This window comes from Hemicordylus capensis, chromosome 2 (assembly GCF_027244095.1).
Source record: "Hemicordylus capensis ecotype Gifberg chromosome 2, rHemCap1.1.pri, whole genome shotgun sequence".
Classification (NCBI taxonomy): domain Eukaryota; kingdom Metazoa; phylum Chordata; class Lepidosauria; order Squamata; family Cordylidae; genus Hemicordylus; species Hemicordylus capensis.
In genome coordinates, this window is record NC_069658.1 from 380395499 (window position 1) to 380412886 (window position 17388).

Genomic DNA, 17388 nt, shown 5'->3' on the forward strand with positions numbered 1-17388 from the left:
ACTCAGGAACCAGCGAGGGAACCAGATACAAAGTGACTTTTGGTCGATCTCCTCTCCACTTGCAAGCCAACTGTTGGAACTGATGGGGTGAACCAGAAGAACCAGTACACTAACTTGCTCTCTCACTCAGAGCAAATTTCTCCCTGAACAAATAAGATAGGGTTTCTACCCTATCCTTCCTCCAAGCTGCTCAGGGTGGCCTCTCATGGTCCCCCCCCCCCGGCCACTCTCCTAACACTCTTATTCTCACAGCAGTCTCATAAGGTATGTTAGGCAGAGGGTGCAGCTCAGGGTCATCCTGTGACCTTCATGGACAAGTTAGGATTTGAACTCAGATAAAACCAATCCAACTCCAAAACAATACCCATTATACAGCAGTGGTTTTCTCTCAAGTGGAACAAGGATTTGCAATTCTTTCCAACCATGGTAACAGTTGAAATGCTGCAAATGTGTTCTTCACAGAGGTTGTGATGGCACCTACATTAAGATAACATCTACCTCTTTAATCTCCTGTAGTTTCTAGTCAAGTCAGATCACATGATCATGTCAGCATACCTGTATGAAATAAACTTCTTCAAGCTGTACAAAGCTGGAGTTCACCCTAGTCACATAGCCACTTTGGTACCCTGGAGATAGGAACAGTGACTTACCATGAAGAGTCCTTTTCCCCCTGTGTTCAGAGCTCATCAGATAGGATTGTGCACTGAGCATGCTCGAGACAGGACTGGAGCACGTGCTTTAATTTCCTGCTGGAAGCCACCTCCTAACCCCAGTTCCAGGGCTGTTGCAAGGAGTTTGGACGGCCAGGAAGAGAGAGCTGAGGCAAGGTGAGCTGAATGAAAAAAGCAGCTTGGGTAAAAAGAAACAGAGACGTTAGGGACAGAAGAACAGCAGCCTACCCAAACTGGCACCCTGAGAGCTGTCTCCCCCTCTCAAAGAGGTGACATCAGGGACAAACAGGTACATTTGTAGCATCTATCGCTCCCAAGGAGAAGCACAGAGTTCTGACATACACCCAAGTGGGGTTGATGAGCTCTGAACACAAGGAAAAAGAACCCTTCATGGTAAGCCAATGTTCCTTTTTCCCACGTTGGAGCTCATCAGATAGGGACTTACCCAAGTGGAGAGTGAAAAAACAGGGAGGGAAGGATGTATCAGACCACTTGCTGGAGGACTGTGCAACCAAAAGTAGCCTAAGGGACAGAAAAAGAGGAGCTCTTATAATGTCAGATAAAAGGGGTAATAAACCAAGTGGCCGCACGGCAAATTTCTGGAAGCGGAATGTGCACGGAGAATGTTGCCGAGGTGGCTGCGCTTCTGGTGGAGTGTGCAGTTATGCGTGGAGGAAGGTGGAGATCTGTAGGTGGAGGAAGAGAGAGAGATCTGTAGGCGAGAATAATGCAAGACCTGATCCAACTCGAGAGTGTGGCTTTAGAAACCTTGTTGCCTAGGGAGGGGTGGTGGTGGAAGGAAACAAAGAAGGCATCTGATTTGCGAAGGTCCTTAGTGCATCTGATGTAGACATGCAAGGGTCTCCAGATGTCGAGTTTATGCCAGAGCTTTTCTTTGGGATGGGACGGGGAAGGGCAAAATGAAGGGAGAACAATATTCTGGGTCCTATGAAAGGTAGAATTGATCTTCGGGAGGAAGGTGGGGTCAAGCCTTACTACGACAGAGTTAGTTTGGAAGGTACACAACTCCTTACGTATGGATAGGGTGCCTAGCTCAGACACCCTACGGGTGGACGTAATGGCTATCAGGAATAGCACCTTGAAGGTCAATGTATTTAGGGGAATAGAGGCAAGGGGCTAGAAAGGAGACCTGGTCAAAGTGTTCAAAACCTTAAGGTTCCAAAACGGGAAACGCTGAACTGGAGGAGGAGCTACATTGGAAGCTCCCCTGAGGAACCTTGAAATATGTAGGTGAAGTGAAGAGGAACCCCTATCAGAGAGGAAAATATCCAGAACTGATGCAAGTGCCGAGGCTTGGCATCGCAGGGTGTTGGAGCAGAGACAAAGGTCCAGCTCGGCCTGTAGAAAAGCTAGCACCTCCGGGACGCCAGCGGACAATGGATTCTTGCAATTGGTCTGTGACCAGCATAGGAATGCCACCCATGTCGCTTGATAGACCCTGTTAGTGGAGGGCCGCCAAGAGGTCAGAATGATATTTTGTACTTGCTTGGAGTAGCCCTGGGAGGCTCGTCTTTGGTGTTCAACTTCCAGGCGAAGAGATGTAGCCAACTTGGGTCTGGACAGAGAAGAGGGCCCTGTGAGAGCAGATCTGGCTGAGTGGGGAGTTGCCACGGGGGTCTGACTGATAGCTCGAGAAGGTTGAGGAAACAAAATCTGCAAGGCCAGTGAGGAGTGATGAGAATTACTTCTGCCCTTTCGAGAACCACCTTCCTGAGAATCTTGGTAATTACTGCCATGGGTGGGAAGGTGTAAAGGAGAGTCTTCGGCCAGGGTGAAGTGAGAGCATCAGTTGCTTCCGCCTGGGGGGAGTGGAATCTTGTGAAGAACGGAGGGAGGAGGTGGTTGGTAGTGGACATGAAGAGGTCTACATGTGGACATCCGAAGAGTTGGACAATTTACCTGAAGACCTCTGGATGTAGAGACCGCTCCGCTGGATTGAAGGACTGTCGGCTGAGCCAATCTGCCTGCGTATTTTCTGTCCCCCTGAGATGTTCTACAGCTATGATTGTGTTCCACCCACTGGAACAGGAAGTCAGATTCCAGCACCGGGGACTTAGAATGCATGACACCCTGTCGATTGATGTGCGCCTTCACAGTGACGTTGTCCGTCCAGACCAGGATGAGGCCTCCACAGAGAAGATGCTGAAAGTGAAGGAGTGTGAGGCAGACAGCCCAAAGTTCCAGCCAATTTATGGGATGCTTTGTTTCAGTCAGGGGCCAGCCGGCTTGCACTAGGTGACCGAGGCAGTGGGCTCCCCAGCCCAGGAGACTGGCGTCCATAGTAACTATGAGGCGGATTGGCTGGGAGAGGGGGAGGCCCTTGAGGAGAGCCGGGGATAGCCACCACCATAGGGACTGCTTGATGACCTGGGGAAGGGGTATCCGGACATGAGTTGAGGCCATGATAAGGTCCTGATAGGAAAGGAGTAATCACTGCAGGGGGCGAGAGTGCCACCTGGCCCACGGAGCACATTCCAGGCAAGCTATCATGGATCCCAGGGCCTGGGAGCGGTCCATGACATCTGCACAGCGGCAATGGAGGAGAGCGCGTAGCTGGGAGATGATCCTCTTTCTCCTGTTTGGTGTCAGAGAGATGGAGTCCTGAGTTGTGTTGAAGAGGGCTCTCAGATGGATGAGAAACTGAGAAGGGATGCGGTGACTCTTCTCGAAGTTCACAACGAACCCATGATGCTTGAGGCACTGGAGAGTCCTGTGGACATCTACCTGAGCTTTGTGGAAAGGATGAGATCTGATGAGGAGGTCGTCTAGGTGGGGGTAGATGTGCACCCCCTGGAGGCAGAGGTGTGCTATGAGCACCACTATGACCTTTGTGAAGACCCAGGGAGCAGAGGAGAGACCAAACGGGAGGGCATGGTACTGGAAGTGGTGGTTGTCGTAAGAGAAACAAAGGAATACACGGTGTTCCTATCTGATGAGGATGTGGAGGTAGGCCTTGGAGAGATCTATTGATGCAAGATAATGTCCCAGATGTATGGTCTCTTTTATAGTGCTTAGGGATTCCATCCGGAACTTCTTTTTCCTAATTAAGCGATTGAAGAATTTCAAGTAAAGGTCGTCTAGGTGGTGTCCTTTTTTGGGAACCAAAAATAGGATGGAATACACGCCTTGAAATCTTTGCATAGATGGAACGCGTTCTATTGCTTGAATCCTCAGGAGAGGGTGAACTGCTTGGCCGGGTTGTTGGAGCGTGGTGAAGGCACGAAGCAGTGGGGAAGTGGAGAAATGAGGTCGAGGAAGTATCCCTTGGACACTGTGTCGATGACCCATTTGTCGTTGGATGTGGACATCCAGGTTGTGGCAAATTCTAGCAACCTGCCGCCCATAGGGATGGAGTCATTGTTTACGTGGTGCCGTGGCAGAGGAGAAGGGGCAGGTGTGGTCTTCCAAAACCCCTGGAGTTCTGGAGACGGAAGTCTTGGTACTGTGAGGATGACTGGCTGTTGAATTGCCTGTTGGGGGTGAAAGGACTGCGTCGTGGCTCAAAAAAATCTGCAAGTATCTCTATGCTTAGAGGGCATAGCCTTCCTCTTGTGTCTGGTTTCTATGAGAATAGGGTCTAGTACCGGACCAAAAAGGTTAGTGCCGGAGAAGGGTGCCAAGGTCAGAGCAAGTTTGGACTTTGTGTCCACATTCCAACTTTTGAGCCAAAGGGACATGTGTACTGCCACTCAGGGCGGATAAAAGTCAATGCTATAAAATAAAATAAATTGAGGTTTTTTATTTAAATCAGATTTTTCAAATAAAATGCTTTTTGAGGGGGGGTGGAATCTCTCTAAAGATAGTTTTCTATTTAAGATACATTATAGTACAAAGGTTATTCATCATGAAATAAGGATTAGTTTTTAATTATGTAGCATAAGGCTGTTTATATGCAATGTTTAAATTTTTGGGTAAATGAATTCCATTAATACATTCACAATGTCATGCTCTTCCAGAGGTTTCTGTAAGATTATTTTGGGCAATTTTTCGATCTAGAGGAGAACCAAAAATGAAACCATCTTGTTGTAAATATTAAGATTATACCAGCAAGTATGAGTCCTTATGTAAAAAACCATGATTTAAATCTAGTCTTACTGACTAGTGATTTAAATCAAATCCACCCTGCTGCCACTCCTGCAACCATAGCTCTGGAAGACTGCTGAATGCAGTCTAAGCTGGAGTCCACCATGAGCACTGCTGCCTTGGCTATCTTATTAATTCCTTGGTGGAGCTTAGTGTTTTCAGGTGGGACCAAGGTAGCAAGTTCTTTGGCCCAGAGGATGGCAGTGTGAGCAAAAATCGAATTTGTGGTAGCCACCCTGATGGTTATGGTCGTAGCATCATGAACTTTCTTCAGAAGAGAGTCAGACTTCCTATCCTCCTGGTTTCTCAATTGTTCTTGGCCTTGGAATGAAGGAGCGATCTTGATACCAGTTGCGCCACCCGGGGGTCAATCTTAGGAGTTGCCAGCAGAGACAATTTCTTGTGGCAAGGCATAATGTTTCTTCAAGATGTTGTCTATTGGTTTGGAGGCTGGGCGTTGCCATTCCACACACATAACTTTGCGGAAGAGAGATGGAAAGGGACCGCCGCAGCAACACTGGTGCCTGATGGAAATACGTTCTGGTCCAAAGTAGGAGAAGGCTCAGGAGAAGCAGAAGGCACAACATCATTGACGGCCCTTTTTGCCTTGGAAAGGAGAACATCAAAGTCAGTTGAAGAGAAAAGTCTAGAGGAGCTGGGGATGGGAGGGATGACCTCTTCATCCGATAGCTCACCATCCTCCTTAGTTGAATCAGGGGGGTCAGGTGGTTCGCCTGCAGCAGAGCTGTTGTCCTCCTCAGAGTCAGAAACTGGAATCCTGACTTGAAGGGGAGGAGGGGGAGGGGGAGGAGGGGGAGGGGGTGGAGAGGTAAGGGGAGAGACGTCTGGGGAGTAGGCATAGGAAGGGGTGGGGGGGCAGAACAGCTCTTGCAGGAGGAAGGAGAGGAGGAAGAGGGGTGGGTAGGAGAGGAAGGTCCCTAGGATGCTTAGGTCTGACCTCTTCCTCAGAGGAGGATGAATGCCCATATCACCGCTTGTGCCTGAGTGGAAGGGCTCTAGGTACAAAAAGACCCAGTTCCGTGAGCAAGATAGTCCACCTGCGGGGGCTGGAGTCAGGAGAAGAGGAGGAAAGGTGATCTGTGCCTCTTCTAGGAGCGCGCTGGGGCACCGCAGAAATGGAGCACGGCTGAATGAGGGCTGTGGAGGGAGCGATGGAGAGCGCGTCTATCAGAGCCGCAGGTGGCTCAAGCAGGGCAGCTGCAAAACAATCCGATGTGAAGAACTCTCTGAGCCACAGCAGAAACTGTGGGTCAACAGGAGGAGAAAAGTACTTACAGAGACCGGGGAGCTTGGGGCCATAGGCAGGGAAGTGTCCGAAGGAACAGCGGTCAGTAGCATCTGTGTCAGCAGTGTGGAGGGAATGTCCAGGCCAGCCAGTTCCCCCTCAAGCACTGGGCCCATCATGGGCGAGAGCAAGGACGCCAGGGGATCGCCCAAAGGGAGCAGGTCGTCTGCCTCAAACGGGGTCAGTTTGTGTGGTTTTTGCTTGGAGCGTTTACATACCGCCTGGATCAGAAGCTTCTCGCTGAGGCATACTGAGCTCTCTGCATCAGAGGCAGGAGACTTCTTATACTTTTTCTTTGGTGGGGCTTGGTCCCCACAGTGTTTGGTTTTCTTGGGAGGAAGCTCCAAGTCATCCGGCTCCCAAATCAAAATGGTGGGCGCAGCATGAGTAGCCGATTCCGGATGCCGGAGAGGGGTCATGGGTCTCTGCTCTGAGCTACCCAGGTCCTGTGGTAGCTGAGAACCCTCCAAGAGGGAGCTCCTCAGGAGCTATCTGGCGTGAGCCAGCTCTATTTTGCAAACCACCACAGAGAAGTAACGAAAAATAAATCTTTTGGAATCCAATTAGGCCAAATTAAAAAGAAAATAGAGTTGTATTTAGAAGGATAATTTTTTTACTAAGTATTGGTCTATGACCGCAATAAAGAATGATGATGAGGAGGAGGAAGGATAATTTAGGATCCAATCGAGATAGCTCCCTTCCCACCCCTGCACAATCTAGACAGTGGAGGAAATAGCAGAAAAGGGAGGAACAGGAGGCCAAAAATATTGAATAGCTCTCTAAAAGATGTGCCAGCTCGAGAAAGACAGAACTGGAACTGTGGTTAGGAGGCGGTTTCCAACAGGAAATTAAACCATATATCCAGAAGGGAGAACACTATCTTTTGATCTCAGTGCAGCCAGTTCACCAGGGCAAGTAGTGCAACTGACCCAGCTTCTCATTGCTGGCCTTCATCAGCCAAGATCAGCACAGATCTGAACTACACACACCAACTTTCACTATCCCAAACAACTCAACCATATTCTTGAGAATGAGTAACAGAAACCAATGCAACTAAAGCCAAGTGGTCATCCTCCGACACAGCTGGCTTTGATTTCTCTCAACTGCAGTATCCAAAACGACAGAATTTATTTCAAAAATGTATAGCCTGTCTTTCTGTCAAAAACTTCAAGAAAATTTGCAAACAAAATTTAACCCAACATACAGAGGGGTGGAAAAAGTTAAATCTTTCCTGGTTGGGGAGAATATCAAAAGTAAAAATGAATATCTTACCATGAATGAATTCTTTATTCCAAATGATACCAATAAGAAATTGAGGAAAAGACACTGAATGAGTGGCAAAGACATATCAATTCTTTTATTTGGGCCTATCAAAGGCCTAGAATTAAATTCACGAATATACAAGACATAAAAGAACATGGAGGACTGGCTGTCCCCAACTTAAAGTTATATTATCAAGCTAGTTGTCTGACTTGGATTGCAGATTAGATTAAAGCACCATTTGGATGGATCGTGGATATGGAAGGGGCAGGATTTTCAGGAGGGATTACATAAATATTTATGTAATATTTATGTAAAAATACTAACGAAAATATTTATTTAAAAATACTAACAACAAAATTCAGAGCATTTATCAGAACATCTATACAAGTTGTTACTGAAGTATGACTCAATTGGAACATGTAAAAGAGGGCATGAATAAATCGATGCAAAATTTAAATAAAACAATTGATATGCAACAATGGGAATATCAATGTAAGGTGAATATTAAATTTATAGTGAACACCACAATAAGAGACAACTGGTATAAAATGTTATTTAATTGTTACTGAGTTAGAATGAAATGATAAGGGGCGGAGTAGAATCCAAGTTGATGTATTAGTTAATTGTGAGATGTCATATGTGTGTTTTTTCATGTGGTTTTTGTTTTTGATTTGTCTGAAATAAAATAAATTTGAAAACTGATTGTACAATACAATCATGATAATGATTAACCTCCACGAATAACAAGGGCCACCTGTACTAAACAAATAGGTGTTTTACATCTACCTGTGGTTCCTGGGTCATCAGAAGCAATTTTCGGTGTCACTTCCAATCCAGAGACAGCACGAAACCATTTTGTATCTCTTGTTTACCGCCCACCAAAAAGGCAGTGAAAATCAGCCCATTTGGGGACATTGTTAGAGAGTTGGAAACCTAACAGTCCTGCTAGATCAGGCCTAAGGCCCATCCAGTCCAGCACCCTGTCTCTCACAGTGGCCCACCAGATGCCTCTGGGAAGCCCACATGCAAGAACTGAGGACATGCCCTCTTTCCTGCTGTTGCTCCCCTGTAACTGGTATTCAGAGGTATCTGATGCTGGAGGTGGCCAATAGATTAGTAGCCATCGATAGAGACTTGTCACCCATGAATTTATCTATGCCCTTCTTAAAGTAATCCAGGCTGTTTGTTGTCACCACATATCGTGGAATAATTCCATAGGTTCCTTTTGTTGGTCCTAGATTTCTTTGCAATCAGTTTCCTGGGATGACTGCCAGTTACTGTCCCCTCTAAGGTGCGCAGGTGTGCACACACATGCACCAACCCACAGGACCCCCGCACAGCCGTTTCTGGCGGGCATGCAGTCTCTGCTGCTCCCGCCACAGCTGCCCAATTGCCCGGTACCCCTGGCCATGAAGCACTGCCCTGTTCCCCCTCTCTCTGGCCAGCCACGGCGCCCATGGCCTCCTGTCCCTCCCCCCCTCCCTCCCTGGCCAGGCCACCACCTCCTCCAGTTCCAGCTGAACATCTTGTGAGACTTCGGTCAAGATCTGCAGATGGAGCTGGAGGAGGATGGGAGGAGGCGGGAGCAGTTCTCCCTCCTCCCTAGCAGCTCCCAGAGGAGAGAGGAGGACGGGAGGCAGAGGCAGCTCCCCGAGGAGATATTCAAGTTTCAATAATGTATGTATATATTTTGAGGAACTTGTTTTGTGGAATGCATGGTACACGTGGAATGCAACTTTCCATATGGAGAAAGATGTTACAAGGTAGAACAAAATTACTGTAATTGTTTCAAGGGAACAGTTTCAGGCATTCATAATACCTTTTAGCTTTCTGCCATTCCTTCCTGCTAGCTCACACTCAATAATTGCACAAACCCAGCAATCTGATTAAATCCCTTGCAATGTGGATTTCTGATTAGGTTTTTAGCTGTGGGATGTTAATCCACAGAATCCATGCAATATGAATGTCAAATTGTGTTGCCACTGAAGTTAAATGCAAAACACTAATTAATTTCTCTGGCTCCAGAATTGGCTGCCTGATTCTTTCATAAGTCATATTTGTAATCCCTTGCAGTTCCATGAAGTTGCTGTTCCCTCTACTTAAATGCTAACCCACTGCTGCATGGGTTATAGAGGAGTACAATAGCAAGTGTTTCAGAGGCCTTGTTTCAGCAATCCAGATTTCTGTTAGAGTTGGCAACTTTTGGTGCTTCCCTCCCCACCCCCACAAACAGCTGCTTCTAAAACTAAAATAGTTCCGAGGACCCTGTGGTCAGGCTGGAGAAACTGCACATGGAAGCAGGTGTAATGGCAATGTCCACTGCTCTGTTGCCACCAACTCTTCCCTCTTTTGGTCTAGCTACCTTGCTTCTCTTGGATCAAAAGATCTTCTGTGAACAGCTTGAGAGGAACCTCGCACATACCTGCTGCAGTTTCACCTTTGCTAGGCACAGATTCAACGTGCCTTAGCAAACCCACCACGTACGTACGTACGTACGTACGTACGTGTGTGTGATGTGTGCACACTGCATTTATACTGCCGCCCAGAACAAAACTCTTTCCGCTCACTGATAATAAAAAGTAGAGGCAACACGGCCACTAGTATTATGCAAGGGGGAGAAAACTTCTCCCCAATCCCAGTTTGGAGAGATCTTTTTTTCTTTCTCAAAACAATGCGTGAAGTTATTTACAAGACATTGTTTTAAAATATCATTTCCTGCCCATTGCTTTAACAGCAATATGAAAATGTTTTATAAAACACAATGAAAAATATTAAACTAACTTCTTACTGTATAAAAAAGAGTTATGTGTAACTCAAGTCCCAGATGTATTTTGTGTTTTGCCCCCTTCAAGACACACTCATCTTTACTAGAGGAACATACAGACCCAGGCCCTTTACTTCTGAATTGTTGTTCTGGCCTGCCTTCCTCTGATCTGGAATATGATAGATTTCCTAACCTTCTGATTTGGCCCTTGTTAAATATCTGCATCCCTCAAAAGGACTGACACACCATATTTCACTCTCTCGCAGGAAAAGAAGCAGTCAAACGCACTGCCTGCTTCTCTGGAGAGTATTAAAAGAAAGTCAAAGGGGGCAAATGTAACAAAGCCCCAGAGGAACAAGGAAAAAAACACTGAACATTTAAATTAGGTGGCTTGGAATCTGCCTCTTCCTGGTCCCATCACATCCCATCTTGACATCAAAATCCACAGACGTAAGATCTTGCACATCTTCTGACCGACAGACAGACAGACAGACAGACACTCACTCACTCCAAAACCCTGAAACACAGAATTCCAAGGCTTCAACGCTTCTGGAAGTGTTACATCTCTACCTGAACTTTCGTAAAGGCTTTTCAAAGAGTGTGGGAAAGAAGGAACAGGGAAGTTCCATTTCAAGAACTTCCTTCTGTTCTATAGGATCTAACCCAATATTTCTGAACATGAACTGAAATGGCTTGAAATAATGTCTGTATCAACCTGATCGGAACCACTATTACTTCCCCATCCGCCTTGCCAAAAAGTTCAATATCAATAGCATCCGACTGCCTGGGCTCCAAGTCACTCACCCAGCAGGAAGACGCAGTGGATTAGGGGGGCATACCCTAACACTGGGAAGCGAGAGGCATGCAAGCAAGTGGGTGAGTGGCTGGTCAGGACAGATGCAACACAGCAAAGAAAAAGGGAGGATGGAAACACAAATGTTCTGGAAGCAGAGAAGACTGGCTCAAAAATAATCTTAATGGAATGTCCAAATGGATTAAAGGAATTGGATTGGAAGTCCTTCATAGCAGCAAAATTTTGCATAATGACAAAATGGAAAGATGAATGCTTAAATTATCTGATTAATTTAATATGGTCAACTTCATTTATAAATAAAGTAAACAGAACTTGTAAGAATCTATGCCCTCTTAACAAGAGGCAATAGCCCAGTTCATTATTTCTCAACAAGTGAAAAGACAAGCAATATATAAAGGAAAAATAAATGACTTCCAAGTTATAATTAAAGGCACTGTTAAGCAGATATGCTAAATTAAACAACCTAATCAGTTATACTTAGTGAAGTTATGATTTTGTAACATCCTGTAGACTAAGCAATTCATCATGGAAAGTTTTCAGCAATATTTTCAATGCTCCTTTTTATCCCTAACTGTGATAAAGTTGAGGAGAAAGGGGAGGATTCATGCTTCAGAACGGGGTGTGGAAGGAGTACACCATCCCTCAGCCAACTTTCAACTGCTTAAATACTAGGATTGGGCTTTCAGACATTTTCAAAGGCCTGAGAAGGCCACTCCCTCCCTTCCCCACCATGCGGACTGATCCCAGGGCACTTGTCCCAGGTAGTTCGGTAGTTGGAGGGAGTGTGTTTTCTTTAATTCCTGATACAGCAGTGATGCACAAAAGGCTACGTAGATGGAAGTGTGCCAGTGGTGGGTCCAGAATTAAACAACTCACACCCCCTTGAACCACTGTACTTGTCGTGGGCATGCTGGAAGACTCCGAGGAGGAGTTGGAGGTGTAGACAGAGCTGACAGCAGAGGAGGGTGGGCAAGGACCAAAGGAGAGTGGGTCCAACGCACAGGGAGTCGAAGATGAGTTAGAACCGGGTGAGGCAGCGCGACCGGTCTCAGCTGTGGAGAGGCGCCACGTCCAAGAAACAGCAAGAGTTAAGGAGCCGCATGCGTAGAACAGGCAAAGCTGCTGACTCAGCAACTCTTAATTAACAACACATTAAGACGCCTGTAACATAGCTACCCTGCTGATAGCAACAACAGTTTCCTGTGAGCTAATTGGCTGTGTTCGTGTATTACCTTGACCATGTTTGGATCCTGGACTGTGTTGACCTTGCCTGTGGATTTCGCTTTGGACTCTGTTGGATTAATTGGATTGACTCGGACTGGACCTGGTTTTGAGAATTTATTCCTGCTAGATTTTGCTGTTTTGCTTCTGCCTCTGTTACACTTCGTCTGGCTAGCCTGACAGATTTATGACAGTACTACCTGGGGCAAGTGTAGCACCAGTCCACATGGGGGGGGGAGTGAGTGGCCTGGGGCAATTGCCCTGGATCAGCTCCCTCCATGTGGTGGTGGGAAGGAACAGCCCCCTTCTGAAATGTCCAAAAGCCCAGCCCTATGAAATACCCTTAAGCAATCAGAAACACTACACTTGTACTTGCCCTTCATTTAAGACTGGCATATTATTTCATGACTTGCAATCCTTCCCCCACAAGCAAGTATTTGTGGAAAACATTTAAATAACGAATAAATTCATAATAAATTTATTCAATAAATCAAAAATATTCAATAAATAAATAGTAAGTAACAAAAAGTGGATTGCAATGGGAAGGAGTTGATTGCATCACTACCTCTGGTACACTCCGGTACATCCTAAAGTTTCCTGTTGGGTAAACTACCTGTATATAAGGCTATAAGGAGCTGTTTTTAAAAAAGAGGAGCTTAAGTCTTTCTACTGAATCAGTATTGAGTGAGCAAACTGTAGAGCTCACCCTAAGTCACTGAGGGTCAGACTAAGTCTGTTAAAACTCACTGCCTACCATTCGCTGACGAAAGCTGGTCACTGCCACACAGAACCTGGCAACACTATATGTGATAGCAGGCTTAAAGTCAGAAAATAGCAAGGAGCTGTAGAATTGACTCGAACGTCCCAGATACATGCATAGCAATGGAAGGATGAGGAAGAAGCGAATGTCTATAGAACAAACAGTAGGATGACGACACTATGCGCTTCTGCTAAATGTCCTTACACTTTGTTCCTTATTCCCCTGGAGTTCTAGAAGTTAGATTTTTTCCAGGCTTTAAAATGAGCTCAATAGCACACTCAGAACATGGAACATTACAGATAATCTACCCAACAGGAAACTTTAGGATGCCTGCAAAAGAGCAATCTGCTTTGATGTAACCAATGTGCTACCTTACAGAGCATGTTTAAGTTATTCATATGTCAAGAAGCCGCAGGCTAGTGTTGAGAGCACCCAGGTCCGAGCCCGTAGCCATACATGCTGGAAGTTCGGGTGAAAGCATGCAAGTAGCTTGTGAGGATGTGCAGGAACTGAGCGGTGGTGTCTCAAAAGGGTGGGGGTAGGACTTTAAGGGCGGGGGAGGATGTACACCCCTCCCCCTGCTTTCCTCCCACCGGTGCTGGAGTTTTGTAAAATTCACATACAAACATACAAACCTCTCACTCTTTTGTATAAAACTTGCATTAATTTTCCCTCAAAAAATTACTATACAATTTTTCCTGATGCCCTAAATAGATTGTGATCTGGTTTGGCATGTTATTTGACCTATTTATACAGCAAAAAAATTAAAAAAAAAATTACTTCCACCATAGTAATATCCCACACTGTATCTCAAGTGTTTTTCAAGTAGCCAAATAGAAATGGAAAATTTTCAACAGCAACAAAAAAATCTGTTAAAAATCTCACCCTACACCTCTTCCCCCCATGATGAAAGTCTGCACTCATATTAGGAAAAGAAAAAGGGTGAGAAAGTTGTATACATGATCACACTCTTGAACATGCACATTAAATGAATTTCAAACTATAGGAAGAGAAATATTTGGAAAATGGCAGGTAAACATAAGCAAAGAATAGGATGTTGAGATAGAAACACTTAGATAAATTTGAAAACTTGTAACTAAGCAATCACTGTGAATTTGGGCGGTAAGGGCAATTACTGCCCAAACCAGATGTCTCAGACAGAAATGGGGAACCAAGACGTGGGATGCAATAACCACCTCGTAAGACCACAATATGCAAACCCTAAGGTAGGCAGGATGCATGAGGGTGGTGGTGTGATATGTTTCTGTCTGCTAGGAACAAGTTGAGGAACACAACCCATCATGACAAATTACCTCCTACAATGGGTAAGAAATAGGACAGAGTGATGAAAAGTTTCTCTTCCTCTTCTCTTCCATTTTTTTCTCCCCCACCCTCCATGTTACTTTGTCACAGGACTCTATTTGTTTTCTAGAAAAATATATCGTATCTGCTCAGTTACCATTTCCAGCCAAACCCATGATTGACACAGGACAGAACACCACCAGTGGAAAGTCAAGAGGTGGGGAATGCAACAGGCTGTGTTTGAAGAAGCTGTGACCTTTCACCTGGAACCAAGTCCCCAGATGCTACTCCCCCACAGCACTGCTTAAGGGGGAAACCACTGCAAGGTAGCCAAAGGAGCACCACTTAAGTGAGACAACACCATTAACTCCATGGTAATATAAAGCCAACATATCCATGCTTTTAAATAAAAAAAGATTGCCCAACGTTAAATGCATCGTATCTGCACACTAAAGAAAGAGCTAAATACACCAATGCAAGGAAAGAGCTAAATACACCAATGCAAGGATACACATTTATTCATTCATTCGATTTCTATACCGCCCTTCCAAAAGTGGCTCAGGGCGGTTCATAATAGCCTCACATATCCATGGACATCTCACTAACATGACCATGAGGATAGACAACAGCAGACTACCAAAGAGAAAAGTAGGCGAGGTCCAAGCCAAAGATGCAGGTGGGACAGCAAATAAAGGCAAGGAAAAGAAAGGTGAGGCAGAGCCAGTTGAGACTACAAAATGAAGTCAGAACCGGCACTTGCTAGCATGCTATGTTACAGAGCACCTGTATGACCACATTTCCACACACATTCAGCAAGCCTCAACAACATAACTATAAACTCTAATGCAACAGCCAACAAGGTATTTTATGTATGTTTTATGTTTAAGGCCCTCCAGTCATGCCTCAGTTATCTGTAAAACATACTACACCTCAATAAACTCCTCAGCGCTCTGAACAGGATGTCTAAATGTAACAAGCAACTATTCAGTTTGCATAATGGAAGAAAGGTCTTGAAGTGAAAGTACACCAAAATGCTTCTCTTCCCAGATTTAAAAAAAATACACCAACAAGCACATTAGAAGATCTTTTAAAGAACTGGGCTCCTTTATTTTTCAGATTCTATTCCCCACCATGGTTTTACACATCTCTATAACATGTGCTGATTATATATTATACCTGCAATTAACTATAATCTAGCAATGTCTAAAAGTAATTCATGGCCACTAAGAAAGTGAACTGCATCAGTAACAATTCAACCAAAATTTGAGTTGAAAGTACCATAAGGAATGCAAATTAAGACAGAATAGTTAAAGTGTAATTCTCTCATATGCAGGATATTTTACTGGGGACAAAAACAACAAAACATGAGTCAACTGAGCACTGTAACTTTCAATTCACATCTACGCTACACCTCCTCCAGAAGGGCAAGCAATCAAAATGGAAAGACTGACATTGGAGTCACTCTGGAAGCATATCAGTGAGAACTGCCAGTCATAAATCAATGTCATCAACTAGCATAGAACAGAAAAGTCATATCAGAAAGTATCAGTGATGTTTCATCAGCTGAAAACCTCAGAGGCAAGACTGCACAAAGTAACACTAACACCAAATATATACCTCTTACCAATAAATTTCAAAATTAACTCTTGCACCCCTACCAAATGTTCTCTGCTTGCCCAAACTAATTTTCTGTTAGCTACATGGGATACATGTAATAGAATCTCTTTAAACATTTGTTATATCCAAATAGGTGCTTATATACAGACTGAAAAACAGATTAACAAATTCAATTAGTACTCAAATATGGTCAAGATTGAGCACAATCTCCTCAAACCATATTTCAAAAGAGACTGCACTGCAGTAATTCAGGTAGCATTCCTCAGACTTCCATGTGGGAAACCATTGTACAGTGTCTAAGATAAGCAATTCCTGCAGACTAAAGGCAGATTAGTGAAGCAAACAAATATCCTTTTGTGCCAAAACTGATCAGTTATGTCCCAGAACATTCAAGGCAGATATTAATAGACTGGTTGGGCAGCTGTGATCTCATCAGCTTCACTTTATACACTAACTAACCCACAGACCTGAAGGTTTTCTATATGTACAGGCTCCAGCAGGAACCCACAGAGAGCAATACAGAGGTATCTTGAACAGAATGCTAACGGGACAATACAAGAATTTGGTATAAGAAAGGATACATAATTGACCTACAACCTCAACTCTTGACGAATAAGAATGCATCAGAAATTAAGTTATTCTTGAACCCTGAACTTATCCTGCATATGAAACTTAAGAAAAAATTTAGCAGACATGAAACTGCTGGGAAGATCTTGCTAGTCAAGAGAAAAATCTGGTCTCACAGAACTTAAGTTGTTCTCAGTGCCATGACAGACAATATTTTCTATTGAAAAATGTATAGACTTGTAACTTGCTACTCAAGCACCTCTACCTTCTTGTTTGAGGTTTCTGTACAGAATAAGTGATGCTGCAAGATGCTCATCCTAGAGGAGGAATGTCTCTAGTGTTAGAAAGCTAGTGCTGAAGGGACAGCAAACCTTGACCACGTCCTCAAAGATAAATCTTGAAAAATTGAATTTTTGCAGAATAAAGCCTTTTCCAACAACATGCCTAGCAGCTGACTTGTGTGAGGGGAAATACACATTTGAGTAGACAACTCACTTGAGTAACAGGTATTTTCAACACAAGTGGGCATCAGTATATCACAAGAACTGAGAGCTGCTAAGATAAATTTGTATTTTCAATGTGTACAGACTAGGGATTAGAGCCACCTAATGGCACAGCAGGGAACTGATTTGACTAGCAAGTCAGAGGTTGCTGGTTCAAATCCCCGCTGGTATGTTTCCCAGACTATAGGAAAGAGACATTGCGCTGGTATGTTTCCCAGACTATAGGAAACACCTATATCAGGCAGCAGTAATATAGGAAGATGCTGAAAGGCATCTCATACTGCATGGGAGATGGCAATGGTAAAGCCCTCCTGTATTCTACCAAAGACAACCACAGGGCTCTGTGGTCGCCAGGAGTCGACACCAACTCAACAGCACACTTTACCTTTACAGACTAGGGATTAGATCTTTTAATGTAGTCATGGATACTTCTCCTTTCACCCTATTTATTTAGTTAGATTTATATGTCACCCTACTCCCATAGGACTCAGGACGG

The 17388-nt window shown here is 44.6% G+C and overlaps 1 protein-coding gene across 2 annotated transcripts in view; it reads right to left on the minus strand.

The window, feature by feature from the left end:
* BRD4 (bromodomain containing 4) overlaps positions 1-17388 on the minus strand; it is a 138915-nt gene that overhangs the window by 114409 nt on the left and 7118 nt on the right. The window lies entirely within an intron of this gene.